The sequence below is a fragment of the Dryobates pubescens genome, chromosome Z (assembly GCF_014839835.1).
Source record: "Dryobates pubescens isolate bDryPub1 chromosome Z, bDryPub1.pri, whole genome shotgun sequence".
In the NCBI taxonomy this organism is placed as follows: domain Eukaryota; kingdom Metazoa; phylum Chordata; class Aves; order Piciformes; family Picidae; genus Dryobates; species Dryobates pubescens.
Window position 1 is genome coordinate 82579314 of NC_071657.1, and position 24591 is coordinate 82603904.

Here is a 24591-nt window from a genome sequence, read left to right on the forward strand (position 1 = left end):
TGCCATGGTTTAGTTGATTGGGTGGTGTTGGATGATAGGTTGGACATGATGATCTCAAAGGTCTCTTCCAACCTGGTCTATTCTATTCTATTCTATTCTATTCTATTCTATTCTATTCTATTCTATTCTATTCTATTCTATTCTATTCTATTCTATTCTATTCTATTCTACTCTATTCTATTCTAAGATATTCAGTCATGTCCTTGCATTGAAATACTGAAAAAATGTTGCTGAATATATCCCTGGGCATAACTATGTTAACATATACTTTAACATATATTATTAACATACAGGAAGAAAACAGAGCTTTTTTGATCACTGCACAGATGACAGTAATTCTTCTGTGGTGGTGGTGGATTTTTGTTTGTTTGTTTGTTTGTTTTTGTTGTTTTTTTTTAAAACATGCCACTCCAACATTTTAAAATTAAAAAAAAATTGGGATTCTTAGAAAAACAGTTCTGAAGCAGTCAATAGAGTCATGTTTGTAGAAAGAGTCTCGTTTTCTAGTGTCTTATTTTGGGAATGCAATATATTGACTGCAGAGGATCTTGCCATGGTGGAAGGAGCTTGCATCAAGCCTACAGTTACTTTCAAAATAGCCAAATATTAGCCTGAGTCTGATGCCAAGATTTTTAATAAGGTAAACCAAAGATTTCAAATCTTGCAAAGTGCTTGGGAATTTCATACTCCAAGGCAGATTCAGGCAATGTAAACTGAGATAATTTCCAGCTAGTGGGAGACACAGTAATCTTAATCTCTTCATGTGTGACACAGAAGCAAAAAACCAAACAGATTAAAAGGTAGAATATTGTTTGTTACAATGTATCTGTGTTGGATTTGGTTGTGTTACCAGGAAGAACCAGAGACATGGGGGGGCATAAACTGTCTTTGCAACATTTCATGTTCCTAAAGAAGAGTTAGGCAGACAAAGGGAATTTACTTGTGTGGCAGTTTAGGCTGGGTGCCTCCTGTTCCTGCCACGAAAGTTACACCTTCCTTATTCTGAGTGTCCAACCCAATGAGGTGGACACAGGAAGCAGCATATTTCATACCCATAATGTCCTGCGCCCTATGCATTCATCTGTAAAGTCATTCTCTTCCTCTTTCTTCCCTCTCTGCTCCCGTGGGAGGTGCTTCCTATCAGGTAATGGTGGGGAAGTATCTCAAGGCCTCCTAGGCCCAGATAGGCCTAATGCCAGGAGAAGGGGGAGTGACAGTCTCAGACCCAGCCAGCCTGAGACTAGCCTAGCAGTGGGGGGGAAGAAAGAGCCCTAGGGGTTTTGGGTATACCCTCAGGTAGGGAGAAGGGAAGTGTTGGGAGGCTTTTGGGTGTTCTATAGGGGACTCTGTAAGCTTTGGGATTCTTTTGTCACTGTGCTTTGTAACTTCTGTAAAACACTACTTTTCATTTCAACTTCCCATCACTTTTGCAATCCATTTGTGTGAGTGTCATCCTTTTGTCCCTCTCAAGGGGTAAGAGGGGATCTGTCTGGCTTTAAAGCAGGACAACTTGCTATTTTATCATATTATGTGTACACTATTCAATGTAGAGATTGTTGCAGACCCCTCTGAGCCCAAGTCCTTTATTTTGCTCATGTATTTGTAGGAACTCATCTGCTCTAGTGTAAAGCAGCAGATACAATTTCCAGAGTAGAAGCAGTTTTCTGTGCTCAGCAAGACCTCTAAAATACCTCACAGTATATTGTTCTTCTGCTGTCTCTGTCATACACTGCTTCCTTCCATTCAAAAAGTACCCTGTGATCCATAAATAAGAAATGCCACAAACATATTAAGGATGTTAATTAACTCTTATGTTATGCTTTAATATTACTAAGTATTTATCCTTCCTTGTGACTGGAAGTTGGGAAATCTTTTGATCTTCTCTGATTTAATAAAATTTTGAATTATTACAGTTCTATAGAGTTGGGGGGGGGGAGGGTGTGTATGTATGTAAACATTTAAAAGAAGGAAAAATAAAAAAGACAGTAATGTGATGAAAATTATTGCTTCCACCCATTTAACTTAATGAGTCTCTTGCCATCAATATGTAAAATGGTTCTGATATTTTGGGGGTGAGCAGGCTGTTATTAATCCTGCCCATTGCTTTTAATGTGTGATAGAGCACTAATGAGTATGCAGTAAACAGGAACAATTAAGTAAATTCGCTGGAGAATGCTTTAGAAGGTAACACCCTCCTCCACTTGACTATAACAGCCTTTCCACCATGATCAATTAAGCGGCATTAATAAAACAGGATCCTCAGCCAGAAATATATTTTTAGCTTTGTTCTCTAAATGAAACAATTCAGGAGTCGCCACCTCATGTTCAGACATTACCAGATGTAAAGAGAGAAACATATTCAGCCTGAGTAAACCAGGACCTATGAATAGGAGAAAAAGATACATAACCAGGGGCATTTGAAAGGTGTAGCAAAAAGAGACAGAAATAATGTAGGGTGGCTCAAGGGAGTACAATTAAACATAATGGTGTTAAAATGAAAGTGAGAAAAAGTGAAAGCCCTGTAGCTTCAGTAAAATAAGATTCAACAAAGCATTAGAGATTGATCAGTAAATATTAAATTAATCCTGTATGTCTTTGGATGATGGTTAAAAAACCACTTCACAATGTACTTGCTATTTCTCTAATTTACTTTTCCATCATTCTGTAATTTATTTTCTTTACTTTCTCTCCTTTCACTTTTTCATTGCTTACTCCTCTTGTTACATGAAACCTTGTTTTCTTCCTCACCATCCATTTTTTCAATATTCAGATGCTGGAAAGAGTCCTCTTGATTTCACTGGCTTTGGACTAGTGTTCTTCACCTATCTCTAAGTTAAAGGAACAAATTTGAGGGAAGAGATTTGAAAAAGTGAATCTGAGCTAAGCATACCTGATAGAAGAGCATATTAGACCATGGTCCTTTTAATAGGACAATCACTCAGGCTAGCAGAGTATTACCAGGGTTCAGTTCAAGCAACAAAACAAAGTAAAAGGTTTGCCTGAATACAAATGAAACATTTATGACAGGAATATGTTCTTCCTTGTTCAACAGTCATCCCAAGGGCAAAAATGGAATATCCAACTGTTTAAAAATTATTAGAACAATTCACTGATGAATATTCATTGCCAGAACAGAAGTTCTGAAACACTTCCTTTTGTCTGCCTGACAGTTAATATAGAAACTACTACATTCAGGGTGAGGTTTTATTATCTTATTAATGAATGAGTGAGAAAGAAAAATGAAGCAGAGGGACAGAGAAAGAAGGAAGGGAAGAAGGAAGGAAGGAAGGAAGGAAGGAAGGAAGGAAGGAAGGAAGGAAGGAAGGAAGGAAGGAAGGAAGGAAGGAAGGAAGGAAGGAAGGAAGGAAGGAAGGAAGGAAGGAAGGAAGGAAGGAAGAATGAAAGGAAGAAAGAAAGGAAGAAAGAAAGAAAAAGAAAGAAAGGAAGGAAAGAAAGAAAGAGAGACAGAGAAAGAAAAAAGTGAAGGAAAAGAAAAAAGTGAAGGAGAAAAGGAAAAGCAAGACAAGTGGGGAGAAGAAACGAGTTTCGCAAAACTCTTGAAAAGAGTTCCTTCCATGCTTCAACATTTTTTTGATTCCACAAACTCTAAAATGAAAAAATGCCCATGTACAGTGTTTTAGATACTGTATTTCAGGAATCTTTTCAGACCATGGATACAGCTGCAGTTCAAATATTCAAATTGAGAAATTAGCATATGAGGCCTCTTTTTTTTCTTTCTTTCTTTCTTTTTTTTTTTTTTTAATTGTTTTTCCCCAAAAGGCTGTGGTAGATCCTCTCCAAAATGACTTATTCTGTACATATAATATTTTCAACATTCCTTATGTATACAAGTAATCTCTGATGTGGAATTGATTTTCCTCTCCCTTCTATATTCTACAAAACTTTATTTCCTGTACATGTTCTATTTGCTGGGAGATTTCAATTTACAGATTTAAAAGGCAGGGGGTTTATGATTTGTTTGTTTGGGGTTTTTTTTTATGTTTACTTGTTTCAGTTTGCTTTTTTTATTTTTTTTTCCCAAATTCATTTATTTAGCAGTTTATGAACAACACAGAAAGAATTGGGTTATTGGGATATTTTGTCCCAGCCTTAGCCCTATGTGACGGGTTGAGGCAGAACCCCCTCCCCACCATGGGCAGAAATAACAACTCAAACAGATTGCAAACGTGATGGAAAGTTTAAATGGAAAGCAGTGAATGTTTACAGAGAACCAGAAGCGCAGTGACAAAAGAGATCTGAAAGCAGACCCAGAAACATCCCATCCCCACCTGAGGGTACACCCAGGACCCACAAAGCTCCTTCTTTCCTCCCCACTGCTAAGTTAGTCTCAGCTGGCCAGATCTGAGACTGCCCATCCTCCCGTGGCCCGTTACTGGCTGACAGTGAGGGGAAGAAAGAGAAAGTGCCAGACCCTGCACTGGATCTTATAGTGGCACAGAGAATTATGGTATGAAATACCTGGTTTCCTGTGTCCACCCACTGGGCTGGACTTCTGGACACAGGAAGCACACCATGCAGCAGAGGGCACCCAGCCCAAATTGCTACATCCTACTTTTAACTTCTACTTACCTTCCATCTGATTGTAGGATAACCAGATATCCAAGCATGCAACAGGTGATCTATGAAGGTTCTCAATGTACTGCAATATGCTTCTCATAATAGATAAGGATTCTGTTTGCTGTTTGTCTTAAGTGTATGATTTCCAGTATTATGATAGAAACTGTTTTTAGAAATAAAGTGATAACAGAAAACAACAACCAAAAACAGTTAAAAGACTAATTTTTCCATTTCCTAGTGATATGTTTGACAGTTCTAACATGTATAACATGAAAATTTCACCGGATAATCACAAAAAGCATATTTTATACACTGAAATAAACTTTTTCTTTAAACTAATCACACTTGCTTTTAATTTATTTTGCCTGCAAAAGACTTCACTTCTAAATCTATTTATTTCTTTGGGGGAGTACAGAAGTTAAAAAACAGTATACATTTCTCTGCCTTCTGTAAGTAGCAAGTGAGCAACAGGAACAATAAGGATTTAAAAGCTATATAGAAAATTAACATCCATTTCTTCAGTAAATGAGAAAGTAGCATGGAACCATGTATTTGCTCCTTCACTGAATGGGTATTTTTTTCCCATTTAGATACAACTTATTTGAAGAAAATGGTATGTTTTTGCCTTTGTGTGTGGTAGAAATATAAGAAAAACAATTATGGCTGTCAAGGTCTTCCATGTCCCCAGTTCTTCATTTGAAAATGGCAGAAACCAGAGGCTTCAGACAAAGATATAGGGCAAATAAAGGCAGCTTTCTGACATGGGAACTTACGTCCTAGTCATAGAATACATACATAGAATACATACATATAATAAACCAGGTTGGAAGAGACCTTCAAGATCATCGCGTCCAACCCATCAACCAATCCAACACCACCTAAACAACTAACCCATGGCACCAAGCATCCCATCTAGTCTTCTCCTGAAAACCTCCAATGACGGCGACTCCACCACCTACTTGGGTAGCCCATTCCAATGGGCAAGCACTCTCTCTGTATAGAACTTCTTCCTAACATCCACCCTAAACCTCCCCTGGCACAACCTGAGACTGTGTCCTCTTGTTCTGGTACTGGCTGCATGGGAGAAGAGACCAACATCTATCTGTCTACAACCTCCCTTCAGGTAGTTGTAGAGAGTAATAAGGCCACCCCTGAGTATCCTCTTCTCCAGGCTAAGCAACCCCAGCTCCCTCAGCCTCTCCTCATAGGGCTTATGTTCCAAACCCCTCACCAACTTTGTTGCTCTTCTCCGGACTCGTTCCAGCAAGTCAACATCCTTCCTAAACTGAGGGGCCCAGAACTGGACACAGTACTCAAGGTGAGGCCTAACCAGTGCAGTGTACAGGGGCAGAATGACCTCCCTGCTCCTGCAGGCCACACTGTTCCTGATGCAGGCCAGGATGCCATTGGCCCTCTTAGCTGCCTGGGCACACTGCAGGCTCATGTTCAGTCTACCATCGACAAGCACCCCCAGGTCCCTCTCTGCCTGGCTGTTGTCCAGCCACTCTGACCCCAGCCTGTAGCTCTGCATGGGGTTGTTGTGGCCCATGTACAGAACCCAGCACTTGGATGTGTTAAATCTCATGCTGTTCGACTCTGCCAACTGCCCAGCCTGTTGAGGTCCCTCTGCAGAGCCTCTCAACCCTCCAGCAGATCAACTCCTGCCCCCAGCTTGGTGTCATCTGCAAATTTACTGATGATGGACTCAATGTCCTCATCCAGATCATCAGTAAAGATGTTAAAGAGCATGGGGCCCAGTGTGCCCTGGGGCACACCACTAGTGACTGGCCGCCAGCTGGATGTGGCACCATTCACCACCACTCTCTGGGCTCGGCCCTCCAGCCACTTCCTAACCCATCGCAGTGTGCTCCCATCCAATCCATGGGCTGACAGCTTGGCCAGGAGTTTGCTATGGGGAACGGTGTCAAAGGCCTTGCTGAGGTCCAGGTAGACTACATCCACAGGCCTCCCCACATTCACCAGGCCAGTCACCTGATCATAGAAGGAGATCTCACAATCTCACAATCGTATGCAGTTTTACCAATGTTTCTTGTTTAATATATTTCATTATGTGTTTTTATAAAAATGTTAACAGAATAGAATAAAATAGATAAATAGAATAGAATAGACCGGAACAGAAGAAAATATAATGTGTGTTATATATTACACAGTATATGCAATGTATTATTTAATATATGTAACCTTACACATCATAGATAAAACATCATGTATGAATATAACTATTATTTATCACGGTATCACAGTATAAACAAGGTTGGAAGAGACCCCAAGGATCATTGAGTCCAACCTGTTTGCACAGACCTCATGACTAGACCATGGCACCAAGTGCCATGTCCAATCTCCTCTTGAACTCCTCCAGGGACCGTGACTCCACCACCTCCCTGGACAACCCATTCCAATGACGAACGACTTGCTCAGTGAAGAACGTTCTCCTCACCTTGAGTCTAAACCTCCCCTGGTGCAGCTTGAGACTGTGTCCCTTTGTTCTGGTGCTGGTTGCCTGGGTGAAGAGACCTACTCCTTCCTGGCCACAACCACCTTTCAGGTAGTTGTAGAGGGCAATGAGGTCACCCCTGAGCCTTCTCTTCTCCAGGCTAAACAATCCCAGCTCCCTCAGCCTCTCCTCATAGGGCTTGTGCTCAAGGCCTCTCACCAGCCTTGTTGCCCTTCTCTGGACATGTTCAAGTATCACGATGTTCTTCTTAAACTGAGGGACCCAGAAATGGACACAGTACTCAAAGTGTGGCCTAACCAATGTAGAGTTACAGGGGCACAATGACCTCCCTGCTCCTGCTGGCCACACTACTCCTAATACAGGCCAGGATGCCATTGGCCCTCTTAGCCACCTGGGCACACTACTGGCTCATGTTTAGGTGGCTGTCAATCAGCACCCCCAGGTCCCTCTCTGTTTGGCAGCTCTCCAGCCACTCTGACCCCAGCCTGTATCTCTGCATGGGGTTACTGTGGCCAAAGTGCAGCACCTGGCACTTGGACTTGTTAAATGTCATGCCATTGGACTCTGCCCATCTGTCCAGTTGGTCAAGGTCCCTCTGCAAGTCAGTCGAGGTCCTTCTGCATGATGATATAATATTATACAAATAAATGCTTTATTTAAGTAAAAACTTGAGTGTTGCTAAACACAGCTTGGTGTCATCAGCAGACTTGCTGAGAGTGCACTCAATGCCACTGTCCATGTCACCGATAAAGATGGTGAACAAGACTGGTCCTAGGACTGATCTCTGAGAGACTCTGCTGGTCACTGGCCTCCACTTGGACATGGATCCATTGACAGCCACTCTTTGGGTGCAGCCATCAAGCCAATTCTTTATTCATCTAGTGGTCCACCCATCAAATCCATGTTTTGCCAGTTTGGAGACCAGGATCTGGTGTGGCACAGTGTTGAAGGCTTTGCTCAGGTCGAGGTAAACAACATCAGTTGCTTGCCCCTCATCTGTCTTTCATAGAAGGGGATCAGGTTGGAGAGGTGGGATCTGCCCTTCCTAAATCCACGCTGGCTGGACCTGATTCCTTGGCTGTCCTTCAGGTGCACAGTTATTGTCACCAAGATAATCTGCTCCCTAATTTTCCCTTGCACTGAGGTCAGGCTGACAGGCCTGTAGTTTCCAGGTTCCTCCATCCAATCCTTCTTGTGGATGGGCACCGCACTGGCCAGTTTCCAGTCATCTGGGACTTCTCCAGTGAGCCAGGATCAGTGGAAAATGCTGGAGAGTGGCTTGGTGTAGCAGTTTTGGCTGGGTGCTCTCTGCTGTGTTCATACAAGGGGTACTTCCTGTGTCCAGAAGTCCAGCCCAGAGGGGTAGACACAGGAAGCCAGGTATTTCATACCATAGTTCCCTGTGCCATTATAAGATCTCAGCATGGGATCTGGCTCTTTCTCTTTCTTCCCTTGCCGCCACCTGGTAACTGGGGGGAGATGTCTCCTGGCCTTGGACTTTGCTAAGCCCAAGGCCATGGGGGGATGGGCAGTCTCAGATCTGGCTAGCTGAGACTAGCCTAGCAGTGGAGTGAGAGGGGTGAAGAAGGAGTCCTGGGGGTCTTGGGTGTACCCTCAGGTGGGGATGGGATGTTTCTGGGTATGCTTTGGAATTTATTTTGTCACTGCACTTCTGGGTCTCTGTAAACATTCACTGCTTTCCATTTAGACTTTCCATCACTTTTGCAATCTGTTTGTCTGAGTCGTTATTTTTGCCTGTGGTGGGAAGGGGGTCTGCCTCAACCCATCACACTTGGCCAGCTCATTTGCCAGCTCTCGCAGCACCCTAGGATGGATCCCACCTGGTCCCATGGACTTGCAAGTATCCAAGTGGTTCAGGAAGTCCTGAACTAATTCCTCATGGATTTCTGGGGCAATACACTGCTCCCTGAAGCAACACAGAGAAATTGGTTTTGTAGGGAAATTGCTGCCCTTATGCCCACATCATCTGATAAGTGTCTCAGGTCACTTGGAAGAATTCAAACTGACAAGGCAACTATAGCAAAGGCTGCAATAACACAGGGGACTGGCCATTCCCTCCTTACAGATCATGCTGAGACTGAAGAAGGGAGCTGTGGAAAGAGCTTTGCTTGTTACAGGAGAAATTTTGGACTTCTAAACTCATAATATAATGTCAACTGGTTTGCCTTGAGGAAGGTTGAAGTAGTTCCAGGCAATGTGGGGGGAAGGCTCTGTCTATGGCACAGAAGGTCTTGGAGCATCTGTACAAAGCCATCTTTTCTCCTTAATACTGTCTCAAGAGCCACACCAACACTAGAAGTTACTCAGTGTCACTTGCATTAAGTGCAATGTGAAGTGAGACCCTGAGAGCACTGAACTGTGGATGTCTTTATGTGGATGGGTGTAGTGGTGTGATGCTTTGGCCCACATGCACTAACAAATAAAGCACAGCTAAACTCAGCCAGAGAAGCAAATGGAAAGCTGTATTTTACAAGCAATAATGAAATGCAATGAATATATACAAAATATATAGTATTTACAATATTATACAAGAATTTACAGGAAAGAACACAGATCCTCCCAAGGAGAATCCCCGCTTGGGTTCCCCTAAAACCTCTCTCCCCCTCCTCCCTTTTCCCCTAGTAGTTAATTAGGTGAAAAAAAGAGAAAGAGAGGAAAAATGATATTAAAAGAAATTCATTAACTCAAAGCAGTTGTTAAGAAAGTTAGTTATTCGTATCTGATCAGTTGCATTCCAGGGTCAGCTGCATGCTCACTGGCAAGAAGCGAAATGTCAGACAGCCTGAATCTGAAGTTGAAGTGAGTGAGAGAAAGAATGTTAGTGACATTTGCTGTGGTACATCTCACATCTGACGAATGACATTCATTTAGAATTAAACTTTGTTTTCCTTTTTGCACCTAAACATTCAGCTAGAGAATTCTGCAGCTGTCCTTTTCTTAAAGGCACAGCCTAACCTGTCATAATGGGAGATGGGATATTTAGATATAAGTTCAACAAAGAGAGCTTTATTAAATATTGCTTCTAAATATAAATACAGAAGACAGTAACCTATTGAGAGACTCTCCAGTTGTTTTTGACTCCTCTGTCATATAATATTTAGTTATGAAGTAGCTTTCAAGTGATGTATGTTTTCCCAAACTTAAGCAACCTAAAATGTGCCTGTATGCTCTAAATTAATAAAAGAATGGGACAAATACATTTCAAGATGTGTCTCATTTCCCTTATTGTTGTAGAGACAACATAGTCAAATGCTTCTTTATCAGCCAGCAAATGCTATGTGGGATGACTCATGACCCTTTCAGATTCATCACTGCAAAATTAATTCCTAGATCTCTCTACTGGAATAATGCTGAAGTAATGATATCCTACATCTAGATCTAACAGCAAACTATAATTCCAGTTATAAAAATATTTTTCCCATGAAGTGCGAACAGTTAAAGCTCTCCTCTCAGTATTTTATAGTTTTTAACATTTAGGTACTAATCAATATTTATTGACAAGTTTCCAGTTCTACTTGTAAACACTAGAAAATGGGAAGATTTGAATCCTAAATACAGGTTTCTGAGCATGGTCAGATGCTGTATTTCAGATGCCAGTAAGGCTATTTTCATATAATCTCTACTGCCAATATATCATTTTAATACACTTAAAAGCTTGCTGTAATGACTGTTTTACTGTTTTTGTCTGTTTTATAGAATACATTTACACCTGAAGATCTCAAGTGGAATATGACGAGGAAAAAAAAAAAAGTTGAGCAGTAGAACTGCTACTAAAATTACCAGTAATAAAAAGAGCTAAAGTGTTTTCTTTCCTCTTCCCATTCCCATTCCATCAGGAAACTGTCTTAAGAGAATAGAAAACTTGTTTTTCCTTTCTTTTTTTCTTTTCTTAAAAAACAAACAAACAAAACCACAAACAAACAAAACAAAATCTTGCTGTGGCAAATGCTGCCACTTATTTCAAGATTTTAGGTCAGCTAGGACATTAATCCTATGGTTGTATTTGCTTTTCCTTACATATATAGCCTGGTCCTATTATCTAAATCTAGTTTGACATAGAATATTTTGAAATGACAAGTAAAACATTTTTGGACTTAAAAATGTTCTTATTCAGACTGCAAGATTTGGGCTGATTCTTGCAGCAGTTCCTATACCTATTGAACAAGAACAGACTGAATTTATATTAATTTGAACTGTTCAATTTGCTACTATGTTTCACAAGCAAGAAAGATCTGTGCTTGCCTGAGATGTACTTCAAATCAAATATAGAAGAAACAAACAAACAAAAAGAATTAGATTAGATATTTTTTTCCACTGACATTAAAAGTTTTAATTATCTTTTCAGACTGCCCAAAATCAAACTTTGCAGTTTTAGACTGTGCTGTTTGGAGCAGAGGGGAAGGACAAATTCAGTACATCTTATAGACTATCTGAGCCCTCCAGCAAGAGTCAGAATTATCCAAGGTAAACTGATATTGTTGCAGACAACTTAATTTGCAACTAGGTTTTATACTCCATGAATAATTTATTAAGATACAGAACATTCATTCATTGGGATTTAGAAATAGTCTCATATCCTGTACAAACTGCACATTTCAGCTTCAAACTGGAAACAAAGGTATCACCAAATATTATCAACACATCTGTAGGATTGTAATAGATGCTGAGGGTGGCTTCCAACTGCGACAGTCTCAGTGTGGTGCTTACTGGCACAACCACAAGAAGGGTCCCTTTTGGCTTAACTTGAAGAGCCCTTTGAAAAGAGAGGAATCTGGGACAAATATTCGTCTGTAGTAATGTGCAGAAGCCTCACTACAGATGTCTGTAATTTGGATAAAGCTCCTCTTGCATTGATATTTACTTGTCCCATTAATTGAACTGGAACAGGAAGCCATTGGAGAGAAGATTCTCCTAATTCAATGGATTTGTTGCAGTGTCTGTGTGCCAATTTGACAGATGAAACCTAATAGGCAACATAAAATGAGAGAACAGACAAAAAACCATTATAACTCTAGATTATGTGTGGTGTTGCTACCATGGCAATTGTACTTTACCTTCCTGTATTCATGTGACAAAGGTCATGCTTAGGAATAATTCCTTGTTTTAACTCCTTTCCTATACTTCTAGATTTTCCCTTTGCACATAGAAGCAAAAATAATATTAGAGTGTCTTTCTCAATCAACCTCTTCTCTCAGTCTCAGTGTCATTTGGGGGATCCTTAAAGAACCTTCTCTCCCACAAAAATTTTTGGAGATGGTTGTAATGAGCCAGAATTTTCAGAGTTTCTACTTAGAGAATTTGAAAAAAAAATAAATTAATAAGGGCATCAAGTTGTTTAACAATGCAATATAATTTCTAGCATAAGCTTAGAAAAGAACCATACTCAAGAATATATCTAATAAACCATTAATGCCTCCCCTTGTCAAAATCAAAACAAATGAAAATAGCTGAAGGTATTTTTTTTACATGCCTTTCCACAGACTAAATGAAAACAGAAGCATAAATGACAGGTGTTAACGACATTGCTTGAAATTATTCAAGTCTTTCACATAATATGTTGCTGAGATCAGTGCAAGGATACCTGAACTTAAAGTTCCCCTCTATATTGGCAGAAGTCTGCAACAAAGGTTTTCCTTAGCCACACCAAGTTTGAAAGCAGGCATTCCTTTTATTCTTTATTTGTTTTGCAGGAGAAATAACTGTCCCAGAAATACCCCGCTCCCCAAATCTTCATCATCAAACAAACATTTATAATTTCTCCATACAAAGACAGAAAGGAAAAGGAAAGATTATTATAATTTCTTTGCAAAGAACAAAGTAAAGGAAAGACAGTAAAAGCTTCTTTTACAAAGTAAAGTGAGAGACTTCTCCTCAGATCAGTGAGTGAGAGATGTTCTGTGTGTTCCCAGCTTCACCGTAGTATAGTTTTTGGTAAAAAAAGTTTACATTCTTCACAGACACTACAGAAAGTAGTATTTAATGTGTGTTTAATCCAAAATTTCTACTGAGTGTATGTAGTATGAAGGTTTGCATGCACTTTGGCTTCGTGGATGCCTAACATACAATACCTTTGGTAAGCAGAGAGAACAATAAAATTGATATCGTCATTTGCTTAATAGGATATTTTCTACACATAGTTGAAAAAAAGACTTCTAGCATTAAGCATCACTTATAATGTTATATTGTCTCACATAAGATTGTGTAAAAAAATCATAAAACAAATGGAAGAATTATAATTTAATTAAAGGTACACAGATGTGCTGCTTACTAATTTCTTAACTGAATTTTGAACGACAATATTCTTGAAATGGAAAGTAAATAACAGCACAGAACAATTCCATACAAGGCCCATGCATTTATTAATAATAAAATTCTGCTACAAAAATGGGGGGGGAAATATCCAAAGAGTTAAAAATAAATCTACATTCAGTCAGTAAAACAACTATCTTACTTTATGCTTGAATTCAGAGTACTTGAGATAGTCTCTATCTGTTGCAGATTGAGCTGGGTGCCCCCTGCTGTGTTTACTCCCTGTGTCCAGAAGTCAAGCCCAGAGGGGTGGACACAGGAAATTGTGTGTATTTCCTACCATAATTCTTTGCACCACTATAAGATATGGAGAGCTGCCAAACAGAGAGGGACCTAGGGGTGCTGATTGACACCCGCCTAAACATGAGCCAGCAGTGTGCCCAGGTGGCCAAGAGGGCCAATGGCATCCTGGCCTGTATTAGGAATAGTGTGGCCAGCAGGAGCAGGGAGGTCATTGTGCCCCTGTACTCTGCATTGGTTAGGCCACACTTTGAGTACTGTGTCCAGTTCTGGGCCCCTCAGTTTAGGAAGGACATCGAGACACTTGAATGTGTCCAGAGAAGGTCAACAAGGCTGGGGAGAGGCCTTGAGCACAAGCCCTATGAGGAGAGGCTGAGGGAGCTGGGATTGTTTAGCCTGGAGAAGAGAAGGATCAGAGGTAACCTCATTGCCCTCTACAACTACCTGAAAGGTGGTTGTAGACAGGAGGGGGTTGGTCTCTTCTCCCAGGCAACCAGCACCAGAACAAGGGGACACAGTCTCAAGCTGTGCCAGAGGAGGTTTAGACTCGAGGTGAGGAAAAAGTTCTTCACCAAGCGAGTCATTCGTCATTGGAATGGGCTGCCCAGGGAGGTGGTGGAGTTGCCGTCCCTGGAGGTGTTCAAGGGGAGATTGGACGTGGCACTTGGTGCCATGGTCTAGTTGTGAGGTCTGTTGGAACAGGTTGGACTTGATGATCCTTGGGGTCTCTTCCAACCTTAGTTACTGTGATACTGTGATACTGTGAAGATCCAGTGCGGGGTCTAGCACTTCCTCTTTTCTTTCTCCTCTGTCAGCTGGTAACTGTGGGAGATGTCTCCTGGCTTTGGGCCTGGCTAGGCCCAAGGCCACGGGGGGGATGGGTAGTCTCAGACCTGGCCTAGTGAGACTAGACTAGCAGTGGGGGGGAAGAAGGAGCCCTGGGGGTCTTGGGTGTACCCTCAGGTGGGGATGGGATGCTCTTGGGTCTGTTTTGGGATCTTTCTGTCTCACCGCGCTTTTGAATTTCTGTAAACATTCACTGTTTTCTATTTAAACTTTCATCACTTTTGCAATCTATTTGTCTGAGTTGTTTATTTCTGCCACTGGTGGGGTTTGGTGACGACTGAGGTTGGAATCAATACAACTGATCAGTATGAGCTAGTATTGTTCCTTTATTGTTCCAGTATTGCAGGCCTATGGCACAGGCCTATGGTGAGTATAGCACAGTAAAGCAAGAAGAAGAAGAGATAGGAAAGGCAGAAGCACCTAGCAAGAGAACTGCTACAACTTATGTAAACTCGGAGTGCCTTGTTGGCATGGACTCATAGGTTCCCTATGAGTGACCACACATCACACTATTATAGATTATGGGTCCAACTACTGATGACACGTGAGGTTTGTTGATGAAGGCTCATGTCCTATTGTCCCAAGATAACTTGCTGTGTTTATAGCTACCAGTGTCTTGCTTTATTTACATGCTGCAAGACAGCACTGTTTTGGTACTCTGATAGCTGGCTCTGCAGTTATGCTGAGCATGGCCTACCACCATGTCAGGCTCTAGGCCTGCACTGCCAGATTGCTCACACTGCTCGTCGCTGGCATTGCCACAGTGGGGAGAGGGGCTGCCTCAACCCAGCACACTATCTTACCTGTTCATACCTTGTGCGTATCAAGAAGACAGTTCTCCTCTATTTTAGAGGAGAGTATAGTCTATTCCATTAATAGAATATAAATCTCCATGTTATAAAATATATGTTAAAAAAAAATAAAGTGACTTAATACAAATAGAATAGAATAGAATAGAATAGAATAGAATAGAATAGAATAGAATAGAATAGAACAGAATAGAATTAACCAGGTTGACAGAGACCTCTGAGATCATTGTGTTCCAACTATCACCCAAAACTAACTCACAATATCACAGTATCACAGTATAACTAAGGTTGGAAGAGACCTAGAGGATCATCAAGTCCAACTTGTCACCACAGACCTCATGACTAGACCATGGCACCAGGTGCCACATCCAATCTACTCTTGAACACCTCCAGGGATGGTGACTCCACCACCTCCCTGGGCAGCCCATTCCAATGACGAATGACTCGCTTGGTGAAGGACTTTCTCCTCACCTTGAGTCTAAACCTCCCCTGGCACAGCTTGAAACTGTGTCCCTTTGTTCTGGTGCTGGTTGCCTGGGAGAAGAGACCAACCCCTTCCTGGCTACAACCTCCCTTCAGGTAGTTGTAGAGGGCAATGAGGTCACCCCTGAGCCTCCTCTTCTCCAGGCTAAACAATCCCAGCTCCCTCAGCCTCTCCTCATAGGGCTTGTGCTCAAGGCCTCTCCCCAGCCTTGTTGCCCTTCTCTGGACATTTTCAAGTGTCACGATGTTCTTCTTAAACTGAGGGGCCCAGAGCTGGACACAGTACTCAAGGTGCGGCCTAACCAATGCAGAGTACAGGGGCACAATGACTTCCCTGCTCCTGCTCGACACACTATTCTTGATGCATGCCAGGATGCCATTGGCCCTGTTGGCCACCTGGGCACACTCCTGGCTCATGTTTAGGTGGCTGTCAATCAGTACCCCCAGGTCGCTCTCTGTTTGGGAGTTCTCCAGCCACTCAACTAAACCATGGCACTAAGCACCCCATCCAATCTCTTCCTAAACACCTCCAGTGATGGTGACTCCATCACCTCCCTGGGCAGCACAATGGCCAATCACACTTTCTATGAAGAACTTCTTCCTAACATCCAGCCTCAACCTCCCCTGGTGCAGCTTGAGATTGTGTCCTCTTGTTCTGGTTGCTGGGGAGTAGGGACCATCCCCCACCTGGCCACAAGCTCTCTTCAGGCCATGCCATTGGACTCTGCCTACCTGTCCATCCTGTCAAGGTCCCTCTGCAGAGCCCTCACACCCTCCAACTGATCAACACCTGCCCCTAGCTTGGTGTCATCAATTAGTAGTAATTGAATTAGTAGAAACTAGTAGTAAAGCATTATGTCCTGGATTCTAGAAATATATCTAAAGAATTTTTTTATTTTTTTAAAAATCATAATTATGTTGCTGTTTAGAGGTAATTGGAAGAAACACTGATCCATTCTATCCAGTGGTTCATGAATATCATAGACATTAAGAGCAATGCTCAGTCAGGGTCTGTACATAAGGATAGGTGCAGACCAAATATGGGTCTACATTACCTTGTACAATAAATAGTTTGAAGAATAGATTTATAGGGGGAAAATATAAAAATACTGTCAAAATAAATTGTTAAGAAAATACCTAGGTATATACTATTCTTTTAGAAGTGTATTAATAGTTTAGATTTCTGTAAGATACTGAGATGCTTTCTTTATCATATTAATGAATCTTTGCAGGGGGGATGAAATGATAAACATGGTGTGGAAGAAACTCAGATATATATTGAATCTTTGCATACATGTCAGAAGGAGGAAATCACAATTCTCTTCAAAGAGATTACATATTTTGTTGAGACTGCATATATACTGGATGGCAGAGAATTAGTATTATAACAGTGTGTCAAGTAAGTATTTATACTTAGATGAAAGCTAGATTCACATTACCACTGTTGTTCTGTCAACTGAAACTGTGCAAGTATTCACAAAATATTTAGAAGGAAAGCAGTTTATATTTCATACTTTTCAGTTATTTGATCTATTATACATTCTATCTGTGTGTGAGCAAGGCCACATGGCTTTTCTATTTCCACCTCCAGTGGGACTTGTGCTGTATTTAGCTCAAACTGCAGTTCAAAACCTCAATTTTTAAAGATTTTGTGCAGAACTCAAATATGACAATTTCACAGATTAGGTGAGGTTTGTACCAACTTCTTGGAAAGAAGACATCTTATGGTGTTGTATCCTTCCTTTAGTCCAAAGCTAAACACTTGTGAAGGATGTTTCTGCTTTACAGTTGTTGAAGACCCAGAGATCTCCAGATAGTCACACACAAGTGTAAGTGTTGTATAAGAGTCTTCCAAAAGTAACCTATTTGTTATTAATAAACCTTTACCAAAATCATTGCTGGAAAACTGATTTTTGTTTATTTTTATTTTTTTATTTACCTGTAGGAATACCACTTTATGTAGTTATTCCTCTTAGTTGTCTTAATAAGTCATATGCTCAGATAAGAGGATCCTCTATGAAACTGTGAAGATGAATATTAAAATGTGAGTGCACATGATTTCCAAATATCTCAAAGACAGTGAAGGGTATAGCCTAGGAAGGGGATTAAGGAGATACCGTGCTGCAAGTGCCAGTTTATATGTTGAAACACAATATGTGCTTTGTTTCTCACGAATGTGAAGTGATGTCCTCTGTTGCAAGTACAGAAATGTCCTTACTGAGGACATGTTTTGGTGAAAAGTAAAATCTTAAATATGACTTAGGAAATATAGTGCTCAAAGGAGAGAACAAATACAGTTAATGGTAATATGAAAAATTCCCATTCGATTCCTTATTGTGGTCTCAGACTGTGTTTGGGGGGGTGTTGTGGAGGGGGTCTATAAAAGGATATTTTAATGCTCAATAAGCAGGGCGATTAATTCAAATATTAATAATTTATTAATCATAAAAATACTAAAAAAAAAAAATTAAAACCTATTTACAGGTCCGAGGTGTTCGGTTGTGGAACAGATACCTCACCAGCAGGAACAAGTAACAATTTAAACAATATGTACAAAAATCCAGAAACAAACAACACTTTAAACTGTAAAAAAAGGAACCTCGGCAATGAAGCCGACGATTGCCCACAATGTGGGGGGGGACTCCAGAATTCCCTAGGGCAACGGACCTTCAATAGATGCTTATAAAAATCAGATACTGTAATTACTCACTGATTCTGATACCTCGTGGCACACGTTAAGATCTAGACAAACCAAGATGGCGTTGACCACGTGAAAGCTACAGGAGCACCGTTTCACTTTCTGTTGGTGTCTGCAGCTCATTGCTGAGGCAGGCTTTATTCCCAAAAGATCTGTAGCTGAAAGCTTTGTGGAGAGGAGGTTTCTCGACTGTAATCCTTTGTAGCAGCACTCGGTCCTTTCTCCAGTCAAACAAAACTGTCCTGGGGACTCGGCTCCTCTGGGGTTTCGCCTCTCGGCCCGGCAAGACGCGTGTTTGTCCTCTGGGCTTTACAACGCTGAAGCAGCGAGGGGTCTCTGTTGTCCTGTCTGGGCAAAGCTGAAACACAGTTCAGCTTCCAGGAGAAACTCTTGCTTCTTTCCAGAGGGTGGACAACTGCAAGACGACACTCTGGCTCTTTGGGCTGGTACTTATAGATTTTCCCGAGGCAATAATGGCCAGTAGCCACACAGATCTAGGGGTAAAACCCTGGTATTGCAACCTATAGAAAACCACCTTTTCAAAGTGGCCAAAGGCACGCCCACCTGGCTCATTGTCTGACTCAAGAACCATTCAGGACAGGGGGCTAATATTGGCACATCTTTTAGTCTTCATAATATCTAAGAAAGCAACCAATAGTTCTCACAGTGTACCCAATGGTTTATTTCCGAAGCTTATTTTAGATCTGTCAACTTCTGAGACCAGATGTCTGCCATCAGTGGACTTTTTCTGTGTTAGGGAAATGGCTGAGCAGCAGAGAGACCAATAAGGAAATGACAGCTCTTGCAGGAGACACTGATGAAGCGACAGCAACAGCCCTCATACTGCAAAGCATCCCTGGGAGAGCTGGGAACAGAATGAGCGAACGGAGAGGGATGAACTTTGTGTTTCACTTCATACAGATTGGCATGTAGAAAAGACATAGTCATCCTACCAGATCAAGAGGTGTCTGCTGTATTTGTTGGCACTCATGTCAGAGTGAGAAAGAGTGTTTCTACACAGAAAATCCCTGAGATACCTGACAATTTCATATAGACAGAATTGGTAATGAGGGAGACTTCATTACAGATGGTAGATTGCAGGAAGTGCCCAGATCCTTTTCCTGAAGAAAAGGAAAGTACCCACAAGAAGTGTGCTGTTGTAGTTTGAGCTGGGTGCCCCCCTGGTGCATTCACTTCCTGTGTCCAGAAGTCCAGCCCAGAGGGATGGACACAGGAAATTGTGTATTTCCTACCATAATTCTTTGCACCACTATAAGATCCAGTGCGGAGTCTGGCACTTCCTCTTTCCTTCCCTCTCCGAGACTTGGTAACTGGGGGAGAGATCTCCCGGCCATGGGCCTGAATGGGCCCAAGGCCACAGGGGGATGGGCAGTCTCAGGCCTGGCCAGCTGAGACTAGCCCAGCAGAGGGAGGGGGAAGAAGGAGCCCTGGGGGTTTTGCATGCACCCTCAGGTGGGGATGGGATCTTTCTTTGTCACTGCGCTTTGGGTTTTCTGTAACATTCACTGCTTTCTATTTAAACTTTCATCACTTTTGCAATCCGTTTGCCTGAGTCGTTATTTCTGCCTGTGGTGGGGAGGGGACCTGCCCCAACCCATTACAGGCTGATTGTTGCATCAGGTGGCCAAGTTGCAGGAGGCAGTTAAACAGCTGCACAATGCAAGTGGGACAAGATAAGTGACTTCAGAACCATGTTTCTGTGGTGGACACTGTAAAGAATGAACCATATCTCTAAGAACCACATCTAAATGATCTTTAAACACATCCAGGGTTGGTTACTCAGCCAACTCCCTGGGCAGCACATTCCAATGCCTGACCACTCTTTCCATGAAGATTTTTTTTCCTAATGTCCAATCTAAACCTACACAGTCATAGCTTGAGGCCATTCCCTCTTGTTTGATCATTAATTACATGTGAGACCAGCCATCAAGCCAGTTCTTTATCCATCTAGTTGTCCAACCATCAAACCCGTGTTTCACCAGTTTGGAGACCAGGATGTGGTGTGGAACAGTGTCAAAGGCTTTGCTCAGGTCCAGGTAAATGACATCAGTTGCTCGCCCCTCATCTATTAATGTTGTCAAGTGTTTATTGAGGGCCACCAGGTTTATCAGGCAGGATTTGCCCTTGGTGAAGCCATGCTGACTGTTCCAAATCACCTCTTCACTATTCTGAGTCAGTAGTGCCTCCAGGAGGATCTGCTCCATGATCTTTCTGGGCACAGAGGTGAGAATGACTGGCCTGTAGTTCCCTGGTTCTTCCTTCTTCCCCTTTTTGAAAATGGGAGTAAGGTTTCCCCTTTTCCAGTCTGTGGGGACTTCCCCAGACTGCCATGACATTTGGAATGTAATGGAGAGGGGTTTAGCAACCTCATCTGCCAGTTCTCTCAGTACCCGTGGGTGTATCCCGTCAGGTCCCATGGACCTGAACACTTTCAGGTTCTTCAGGTGATCACGAACCTGATTTTCACTTACAATGGGCAGTTCTTCCTCCCCGTCTCTGGCATTGTCTTTCATAACATCAGGAATGTGGCTAGAGGCCCTTGCAGTGAAGACTGAGGTAAAGAAGTCATTGAGTACCTCAGCCTTTTCCACATCACTTCTGACCATTTCACCAGTTTCCTTTCTGAGGGGGCCCACACCTTCTCTAGTCTTCTTCTTGCCGTTAATCTACCTGTAGAAGTTCTTTGTGTTCCCTTTAACCTCCCTGGCTAGATTCAATTCAAACTCTGCTTTGGCTTTCCTAACCAGGTCTCTTGCTTCTCGGGCATCTTCCTTATATACCTCCCATTCTAGATGTCCTTTCCTCCACTTCCTGTAGAGTTTCCTTTTAAGTGATAACGTGTGCAGCAGCTCCTTGCTCATCCAGGCAGGCCTCCTAGCATTCTTTCCTGCTTTTCTCTTTGTTGGTATACATTGCTCCTGGACACAGAGGAGGTGGTCCTTGAATACTGACCAGCTGTCTTGTGTACCTCTTCCCTCTAGGGCTTTGTCCCACAACACTTCGGCTAGCAGATCCCTGAAGCGATCAAAGTCTGCACGCCTAAAGTCTAGGGTTGTAAGCTTAGAATACATCCTTCTGATTGCCCTGAGGATATTAAATTCAACTGCTTCATGGTCACTGCAGCCATGGCTGTCTCTGAGCCTCACATTGGTTACCAGCCCTTCCCTGTTATGAGAACAAAGTCCAGCATAGCACCTTTTCTTGTTGGTTCCTCTACCATTTGGAGGAGGAAGTTGTCTTCTGTGCAATCCAGGAACACCCTGGATTGCTGGTGCCTTGTTGTGTTGTCCCTCCAGATCAGGGTGGTTGAAATCACCAATGAGGACCAGGGCTTGTGACCTGGAAGCTGCTTCTATTTGCCTGTGGAGGGCCTCATCTGCTTGGTTCTGCTGGTCAGGTGGCCTGTAGGAGACCCCCACAGTAATATCTCCTTCCCCTGTCTTGCCTTTAATTTTAACCCATACACTCTCACCCTGCTCATCATCCCTCCCCAGGTGGAGCTCCACTGATTACAGCTGGTTATTGACATAGAGGGCAACACCTCCTCCTCTCCTTCCCTGCCTATCCTTCCTAAAGAGCTTATACCCATCTATCCCTACATTCCAGTCATGGGAATCATCCCACCAAGTTTCAGTAATAGCCACTATGTCATGGCATGGAATGTTGATGTTGTATGGCATGGGATACCCCTCTGGCCAATCTGGGTCAGGTGACTCAGTTGTGTTACCTCCCAAGATGTTGCCCACCTCTCAACATAGTCTTGGGGCAGGGAAATGTTGAAAAGTCACAGCCTGGATACTTATTCAACAGTAGCCAAAACACTGCTGTGTTTTCAACTACTGCTGCAAAACACAGCACTAGAAAGATGCTGTGAGGAGAATTAACTCCAGTTCAGCCAAACCAAATGCATTAATATACGCAAGTCCATTAGCCCTGATAAGATGCACCAAAGAGTGTTGAGAGAGCTGGCTGGTGCTATTGCTCTACCACTCTTCATCATTTTGGCAAAATCCTGGCAGACAGGAGAGGTGCCTGAGGACTGGAGGAAAGCCAATGTCACACCAGTCTTCAAAAAGGGCAAGGAAAGGTTCCAGGAAACTACAGACCAGTGAACCTCACCACCATCCCTGGAAAAAAATGAGGAGCAGCTCATTGGAAGAGAAGATGATCAGGAGCTGTCAGCATGGATTTACAAAGAGGAAATCCTGCTTAACTAATTTGATAGCATTTCATGACATTGTAATTGAATGGGTAGATGCAGGGAGACCAGTGGATGTAGTCTACCTTGACCTCAGTAAGGCTCTAGACACCGTCTCCCATAACATCCTTGTGAGTAAGCTCAGGAAGTGCAGGATAGAAGAACAGACAGTGAGATGGATTAAGAACTGGTTACACAATAGAGTGCAAAGAGTGATGGTCAATGGTGCCAAGTCCAAATAGGGAGCTGTAACTAGTGGAGTCCCCCAGGAATCAGTGCTGGTCCCAGTCCTGTTTAACATCTTTACCAATGACATTGATGAGGGCACAGAGAGTCTGCTCAGCAAATTTGCTGATGGTACCAAACTGGGAGGCTTGGCTGATACACATGAAGCCTGTGCAACCATTCATTGAGACTTGGACAGACTGGAGATCTGGGCATAGAGGAAACTAATGAGGTTCAGCAAGGATAAGTGCAGTGTCCTGCATTTGGAAAGGAATAATAAACTGCACCAGTACAGGTTAGGAGGTGATCTCCTGGAAAGCAGCCCTGTGGAGAAGGACCTGGAAGTCCTGGTGGATAACAAGTTGTCCATGGAACAGCAATGTGCCCTTGTGGCCAAGAAGGCCAATGGTATCCTGAGATGCATTAAGAGGAGTGAGACCAGCAGATCAAGGGAAATTCTTTTCCGCCTCTACTCTGCCCTGGTGAGACCTCACCTGTGATATTATGCCCAGTTTTGGGCTCCCCAGTTCAAGAGAAACAAGGATCTACTGGGGAGAGTGCAGCAGAGGGCTACCAGGATGATTAAGGGGTTGGAGCATGTGCCCTATGTGGAGAGGCTGAGATCCCTGAGGCTTTTTAGTTTGGGGAAGAGAAGATTGAGAGGGGATTTAATAAATGTTTATAAATATCTGAGGGCTGAGTGTCAAGAGGGAGGGGACAGGCTCTTCTCCGTTGCACCCTGTAACATGCCAAGGGGATGCCTAAGAATTGTTAAGGTACCAATCTACTTTAGCTGGAATCTTCAGTTAGCAGCAGCTAGTAGCACTTTTGTCAGTTTTATCCAGATTTTTGTGGCATTTGGTGTATTCCCTGACAGCATTAGGTCCTGGATTTCTTGAGTAGTTAGGACAGGACAAGTGAGAAAAAGGCATAGAAGGTACTTTGTCCAGCACAGTGGAACAAGGTTGGATGAAATTTGAAAGTGCTCACTTTACTTGGGTGAAAAGGAAAGAGAGAAGATTATGTGATGAGAAAACTGGAGTTGTGGTTTGTGAAAGGGAAGCAGATGACTGAATCATAGAATTATTTAGGTGGGAAAAGCCTTTAAGTAGATGATCCTCTTCTCACTTGTGCTCCCTCTTCTCATTTGTGCCCTGTGAAAGGACAAGGGACAATGGATGTAAACTACAGCAAAGGAAGTTCCACCTCAGCATGAGGAAGAACTTCTTTACTGTAAAGGTTGCAGAGCACTGGAACACACTCCCCAGAGTGGTTGTGAAGTTTCCATCTCTGGATGCATTCCTGTGTGACCTGCACTAGATTCTATGGTCCTGCTCTGGCAAGGGGATTGGACTTGATCTTCAAAGGCTCCTTCCAACCCCTAACATCCTATGATCCTGTGATCCTACAGTTCTGTACACAAACAAACAAAACCAACATATATTAAGCCATTATTCTATTTTTAATTGTAGAAAATATGTTATTAATCACAAAATCAATAGCTAGGCCTCTGTTTCCTGCAGCTGTGCATGCACATCCATGCATATTGTCTTTTGTTCACCTGTTTTGGACAGTAGCATTTGTTTGCTAAAGCATCAGTAGATGTCTCTGTAAATTATAAATGTACTTCATCATTAAATATCTTGTACTTTAGTCTTATTAATTTGTAGATCAGGCTGAATTATAC